Source organism: Cynoglossus semilaevis, chromosome W (assembly GCF_000523025.1).
Source record: "Cynoglossus semilaevis isolate Cse_v1.0 chromosome W, Cse_v1.0, whole genome shotgun sequence".
Taxonomy (NCBI): domain Eukaryota; kingdom Metazoa; phylum Chordata; class Actinopteri; order Pleuronectiformes; family Cynoglossidae; genus Cynoglossus; species Cynoglossus semilaevis.
The window spans coordinates 8284020-8291240 of NC_024327.1; the positions used below are offsets into that span (position 1 = coordinate 8284020).

The 7221-nt window shown below is 48.7% G+C and overlaps 2 pseudogenes; both read right to left on the bottom strand.

The window, feature by feature from the left end:
- Positions 1–1136: 1136 nt before the first annotated feature.
- Positions 1137–2456, bottom strand: LOC112486243 (uncharacterized; annotated as a pseudogene).
- A 398-nt stretch (positions 2457–2854) lies between these two features.
- On the bottom strand, positions 2855–4644 carry LOC103397111 (uncharacterized; annotated as a pseudogene).
- Positions 4645–7221: the final 2577 nt, after the last annotated feature.

Here is a 7221-nt window from a genome sequence, read left to right on the forward strand (position 1 = left end):
CCCCAACTCACCTCTTTCCTCCTGAGCCACAGCCAAAAGCTGACCTTCTCTGCCTCTTCTGCCAGTTCCCTAATGGCTTTCCTGTGCCCTGCTCCTGTGCATCCCATGTCGCGGAACAGGCGTACAGTTGAGGACCCACTTGATGATGGTTTTCCAGCCAGCCTTTCTGCATTCTGCTGCCAAGTCTGCATACTTTGCATGTTTCCGCTTGTTGGCAGCCTCAATGCCTTCCTCCCATGGAACAGTAAGCTCCACCATCAGAATGGTCCTGCGTGGTTCTGACCACATGATCAGATCTGGCCAGAGTGAAGTTTCTGTGATCTCCCTGGGGAATTGGAGCTCCCTCCCCAGGTTGACCCTCATTGACCACTCACTGCCTGGTGAGTGTACCGTTGGTGTTACTCTCTGGCAAAGAAGGTTGGCGTCCTCGCCGGCCTTTGCAAACTGTATCAGAGGGCGTGCTGAGGTAGAAGGTCTGTTGTTGGCCTCCTGTCTGCATGACTTCGCCACCTCTGCCAGCTTCTTTAACACGAGGTCATGAGGCCACCTGTAGCGGCATTGGGACAATGCGGTCTTACAGCCTGACAGGATATGCTGGAGGCTTGCATTGTCAGTGCTGCACAGGGCACAGGACTCTTCCGCACCAAACCACAGGTGGAGATATCTGGGACAAGGCAGGGTATTGTAGGACAACCTGATCAGGAAGCTGAGCTTGGCCTGGGGGATCTTCCACATATCAGTCCATGCCAGGGGCCTGTCTGTAACACCTTCCCATGACATCCAGCCTCCCTGTCAGCTTTGAGCCACCGCTTTGATCTTAAGGCGTTCCAGCTCAGTCCTTGTCACCTCTACCACCACCATGGCTTTCTGCTCTTCCTTCAAGGCCTTTGACCAGTTATCTGCCATTGCAGCAGTTTGCAGGATGTTGCTTCAGATTATTAACCAAGATGCTCCATTTTCAGTAACTCAAGTGTGCCCCCTAGGTTACAGAATAAACACTGTAGTAAACACTCTGAGACATACATTTTAATAAGGCTGTTGCAATAAACATGATTTAAAATCCTTGAATTCTCCTTTTGATCCCTACTAAGAGATCACAACCAAAGCCCTTACAAAGGAACATCCATGTAGTAGTCATCATCCTCTTTAGTCCTTGCCTCGTCCGAAACTGAACATATTGCTGGACACGTTGCTGGTCTGAGGGTGGACAACCTCAGCCGGTTCCAGACTCAGGGGATTAGTCTGCCCCTGTTGTTGAGAGCCTGGGTTGGAGTTGTCTTCCTCCGGTGTCTCCTCCTGGGGTGAGCCTGTTTCCTCTTGGCTGGCTAGGATCTCTTGCACCGTTCGCCCTGGTTCTGTAGCCAGGGTGCACTGGTTCCAGTGGTACCAGGTGTCTCCTTTCCCTTTTAGTCTCACTGCGTGGGACATCCATTCCACGACCTGGTAAGGGCCTGTCCACCTGGGTTCTGTCCACTTCCGCTTTATGACCTTGAGAAGGACCCACTCGACTGTGTGAGGTTCCACTCCGCCTGGTGTCTCCTGTTCACCTTTCACCTGTAATGCAAATGCTGACGCCAAAGCTTTAAGTTCATTATAGTACGGCTTATACTGATACCTGACATTCCACTCCCCTAATTTCAATGGACCAGCCGGACCGGGAAACTGTCGACCTGTGAGAAGCTCATAGAGTGTATACTGTGTGTTAGCATTTATTGAACATCTCACACTCATCAATGCTATTGGTAACGCTTTAACCCAGTTCAATTTGGTCTGTGCACAGAGTTTTGCCAATATTTGCTTCAGATTCTGATTCATCTGTTCCACCTTCCCTTGAGACTGTGGGTGATAAACCGTCCCATACTTGTGTTTTAGGCCTAGGGCCTGTTCAACCTTTTCCAAATCGGCACAAATGTGAGCCATTATCTGATCGAATGCGCTCTGGAAACCTGTGCTGTGGAATGTAATGATTTATCAGGCATTTAATCACTGTCTTCTCTCTTTGCAGGCCACGCTTCGGGCCACCTGGTGAATGAGTCCACTACCACTAAGAGATATTGACCCCCCTGGTGCTTCTCTATCATATCAGTATAATCAATAATGATTTCTTGCCCTGGAACTATGGGAAGAGGAAAACTTCCCATGTCTGGCCTCACTGTGGGTTTAGGGTTATATTCTGTACAGATCTTACATTCTTTCACCCAGTTCTTTACCATATCTGACATGTATGGATGCCACCAGTGGGCCAGGTTTCTCATCATCTGTCTATGTCCCACATGTCCAGGCCCATGCGCCTCACTTAAGACCCTCTTCCTGAGTCCTGGTGGTAGCACTGGCTTACCTTCTGGGGACCTCCAGACATCTCGGCTCTTTACTGCCCCCCTCTGTAGCCAAACCGTCCTTTCTTGCGGAGATGCTGCAAGAAAGGAAGGTGATTCTAGGCAGTAATTTGGGTAGTGTTACCTCTGTGATTACCATTTGGAGAACACTGTCATACCGTGCGGCCTGTTTTGCGGCCTGGTCTGCAGCTTCATTTCCTCGCCCTGTCAGGGTGTTCTCCCTGCTGTGGCCTCTACACTTAATAATGGCCACTGCCTGTGGTTTTTGCAGAGCTTCTAACAGCTCCTTCATCTCCTTCTCATGTTTGATGGGTTTCTCATCTGCTGTCAGAAACCCTGCTCTTTTCCATTGCAGAAGTTCTGTGATAGCTGCTCCTACCACATAAGCCGAATCTGTATAAATGTTCACTCGTTTGCCCTCACTCCATTTTAGTGCTGCTATTATAGCTAAAACTTTTGCTCTTTGTGCTTACTGACTGCCCGTGACCTTCTCCTGACAGATCACTTCAAAGTCTTTTCCATACTTTCTTACCACTGCATATCCTGCCTGTAATTCATTATTGGGTTTTCTGAAGCAACAACCATCTCAGCTTGAGGGATTGGTTCTGTTTGTAAGTTGGATCAAGCTTTGATCTCAACTTCCACCTTTGCCTGACATGTGTGGTTCTCCTCCCCCCATCTGATCCGCCATGTTAATTCCTTCATGTGTAAACGTAAGGTTGCCTGCCTCCAAAATCTTACTCATTCTCCTCTGTCTGAGTGATGTCATGGTAAACGCTTGGGAGGTGACGTAGGTGACATGGTAAACACTATGTGTTGTTAGCACTGTTAACGGGTGACCCATTACCAGATGTGCTGTTTTTTGCACTATTTTGGCCACTCCAGGAGCATGTCTGGTGCACTCTGGCTGTCGTTTTTCCATCGCATCTAGATAAAAGCTGAAATACACCAATACCTGTCTCTTACCCCCTTTTCTGAAACAGAACTCCATTCACCACCTCTTCAGTTTCAGAAACATCCAAATGAAATGGTGCAGAGTAGTCTGGTAACGCCAGTTCTATTGCTCAAGCCAGAGATGCTTTGAGGTCAATGAAGACTCTCTCTGCGGGCTTGGTCCATGCTAGTGGGGCGGTGAGATTTCGCATCCCTTGATCTTTAACCAATTTTCGGAGGGGCACGGTCAAGGATATGTAGCCTGGAATATAATGCCAGCTACTATATCCCATCAAACCTAAGAATGATAGCATGTCTTTAACGACTTGGGATTTGGGGTGATATAGGATATTGTCACTCAAATTGGTGTAGGTGTTACTACTGCTACTGTGAATGAGACTGGAGTGCAAGAGGAGCAGAAGCTTCCGTAGGTGAAGTAGACCACAAGGAGGGTGGGAGCGTGTCTAGCATTTCCTGAGCTTGGTCATGATCGGTCATTTCTCAACCATGCCACCTCTCTAACTGTTCATGTTCTAAAACTGAATTGTCTGTGTGGGCCATTATTTGATACACTTTTAATGATGGAGAGAACTGGGCATGTGGTATTCGCATGTCCTGCCAATCTGTGCCTGCCTTACACCTCGTAACCATTGGGCCCAGTTCTTTTGCCTGATGTTTAGGATGTATAGCTAGTGACACGTGGGGCACACTCTCAGCCTGCATTTGGAACCACTCTGACTGTTCTGGAGTCAACTGAACGTCAGCTGCCACTCCCTCCTCGGCCACGAACAACCGGACAGTTTTTATGAGCTAATTACGCCTTTCGAGTTTGGCTGAAAATTTGTCGTGGTAAATATGATCTTCATCTCTGTCGTAGAAGAGTGTAACATGTAGGGGGTCTAAAAGCAGACCATAGGGCCGGAGGGACATGATCCAGGGCTTCCACTATTGGAACAGACTCAGTATGCCCCCTCCGCTTGGCAGTATTCGTGCCCAATTGATGATCAAGTGGCTTCATCAACCATTGCCCGTTTATCCCAGAGGTTTGAGAGCACTGGAACGACTGTCCATTGGGAAAAGTTACTGTCAGATCCTCAGTGGAACACAAAAGGCTCCCATCTTAATCAACAAGTCTCTTCCCATTAACTTCACAGGGGACGAGCTGGAGTATATAAAGCAATGTTTGTGCAGCTGTCCTGCCAAAGCAGTGTTCACAGGTTTTGTGAAGGGCAGATTTCGCGGTTCCCCAGAGAAGCCAACCAGTGGAATGGTGTGTGATGATAGCATGGTCGTGGATGGAAGGTACTTGAGAGTGGAATAAGTTGCGCCTGTTTTCGACCTGCACTTGTAGCGTGGGCTCTGCCAGTGTTCCCATGCCTAAGTGTTTTAGCAGAGCCCTCTGTTTCCTGCATCTCTGCCCTAGACATCATCCTCTGGGCTATGGCTCTAAAATCTCCTAATGCGAGTGTAACCCCCGTAGTTAGTTCAGCCAATTTATCCAGCCACAATCCTCCGCCTTCGCGGGGTGTGGGCAGCTTTTCTACAATGGAGGAGACATCACCGAACGAATACGGCCTCTACTTGGTCTCCCCTAACTCGCCTCGCAATAGGGGATATGACCTCCTGTTGCTCCTGACTGTTTTGTTTTCCGAGTTTTCAACTTCATGATGTATAGAGGGGAGGTAGGTGCTCTAGAACTCCACCCCACCCCCATTATGCTCTTCCCTAGTACAGGATGAGCTTGTATTATTCAATAAAATTGAATGAAAATGCCTCGTCTTCAGCTAGTAGTCTGTCACTGCCATCACTATCACTGTCTTCTGTTTCATCTGAATCTACCAAAGCACCCGTCATCCGGGAGGTAACTACCACTTTCCTCTGGCTTCCTTTCTTTTTTTGCTGACGCGAATTGCTGGGGTGTTCGTAATCCCACTGCTGGGGTGCTAGTGGGAAACGAGTTCGCTCCACCTCCAGACAACTTAGTGAATGGAAAGGCGTATGCAGATGGAGGAGCAGAGGCGCACTTCCTTACGTCACATACAGAGAAATCATTCAGTGGTACTTTAGACGTGGGTACGGTGTTTTCTAGATCAGGCATAAAGGAGTTGGTGGAGGGTTCGCTCTTTCCCACCAGTATAGACTGTCCAGTGCCACTATCTCTTATGTGCACCCTGCCATTTGTGACTTCAATCACCGGATACAGCCCTGTAAGTGAATGCGTTCCGCTTGCTGCGTCTGTGTAAGGAGGGGGTAGTTTCTCCCCCTCAAGTGTCTCGGGCTTCGCTTCCTGTTGTGGCTCAGTCCGCACTGCGGACTCCTTGCACTCATCATCAAGACAGCAGAAATAAGCTGGATACAACAATTGACGTTCTTTTCGGCTGTCTTCACGTTGCCTATTTTAGACCTTTTTATTAATTTAGCTGTCTTCTTCTCCTCTTCCTTTCTGTCCCTCCCAGCTTTGCATTTACTCACTGCCTCAGCTATAACACTCTTCAATGACTTTCTCTCTTCTTCTTTCACTTCCTGTTCTTTCAATGCTTCCTTTACCACTGCCTTCATTTTAGCAACCACTGCTTTGGACCCTGCGCCTGCCTGTCCCCGACAACACTATGACTGAAACTTTCTAAGTTCCAGTAAAACTAAATTAAATTTAGATTCTGCTTTACAATATTTGCACCTAACCCTATACAAAAATGTCACACCTTTGCACCGCGATGTACGAAACGATCGCGTCACACAAAAACATACGTTTTCAAAATCGCACTATAAACCTGAACGCTTAAACTTCCACATCACATACACAATTTTGTATTGCTGAATCCACAGCATGAGCTGAAACAATCGCGTCACACTAAAACATACAGTGGGTACGGAAAGTATTCAGACCCCTTTAAATTTGTCACTCTTTGTTTCATTGCAGCCATTTGCTAAAATCAAAAAAGTTCATTTTATTTCGCATTAATGTACACCATCTTGACAGAAACAAACAGAAATGTAGAAATTTTTGCAAATTTATTAAAAAATCCATCCATCCATCCATCCATCCATCTTCAACCGCTTATCCGGGGCCGGGTCGCGGGGGCAACAGTCTGAGCAGGGACACCCAGACTTCCCTCTCCCTCGACACTTCCTCTAGCTCTTCTGGGGGGACCCCAAGGCGTTCCCAGGCCAGCCGAGCGACGTAGTCGCTCCAGCGTGTCCTAGGTCTTCCCCTAGGTCTCTTCCCAGAGGGACGGCACCCGAGCACCTCCCGAGGGAGGCGTCCGGGGGGCATGCGATGTAAATGCCCAAGCCACCTCAGCTGACTCCTCTCGATGTGGAGGAGCAGCGGCTCTACTTCGAGCTCCTCCCGCGTGACAGAGCTCCTCACCCTATCTCTAAGGGAGCGCTCTGCCACCCTGCGGAGAAAGCTCATTTCAGCCGCTTGAATCCTTGATCTCGTTCTTTCGGTCATGACCCACAACTCATGACCATAGGTGAGGGTAGGAACGTAGATTGACCGGTAAATTGAGAGCTTCGCTTTTCGGCTCAGCTCCTTCTTCACCACAACGGACCGATACAGCGACCGCATTACTGCGGCCGCAGCACCGATCCGCCTGTCAATCTCACGCTCGATTCTACCGTCACTCGTGAACAAGACCCCCAGATATTTGAACTCCTCCACCTGAGGCAGGACTTCATCCCCGACCCGAAGGGTGCATACCACCTTTTTCCGGTCGAGAACCATGGCCTCGGACTTAGAGGTGCTAATTTTCATCCCAGCTGCGTTACACTCTACTGCAAACCGCCCCAGTGCATGCTGCAGGTCCTGGTTCGAAGAAGCCAACAACACCACATCATCTGCAAAAAGCAGAGATGAAATCCGGTGGCTACCGAACTGGACCCCACCCGACACCTGGCTGCGCCTAGAAATTCTGTCCATGAAAATAATGAACAGAACCGGTGACAAAGG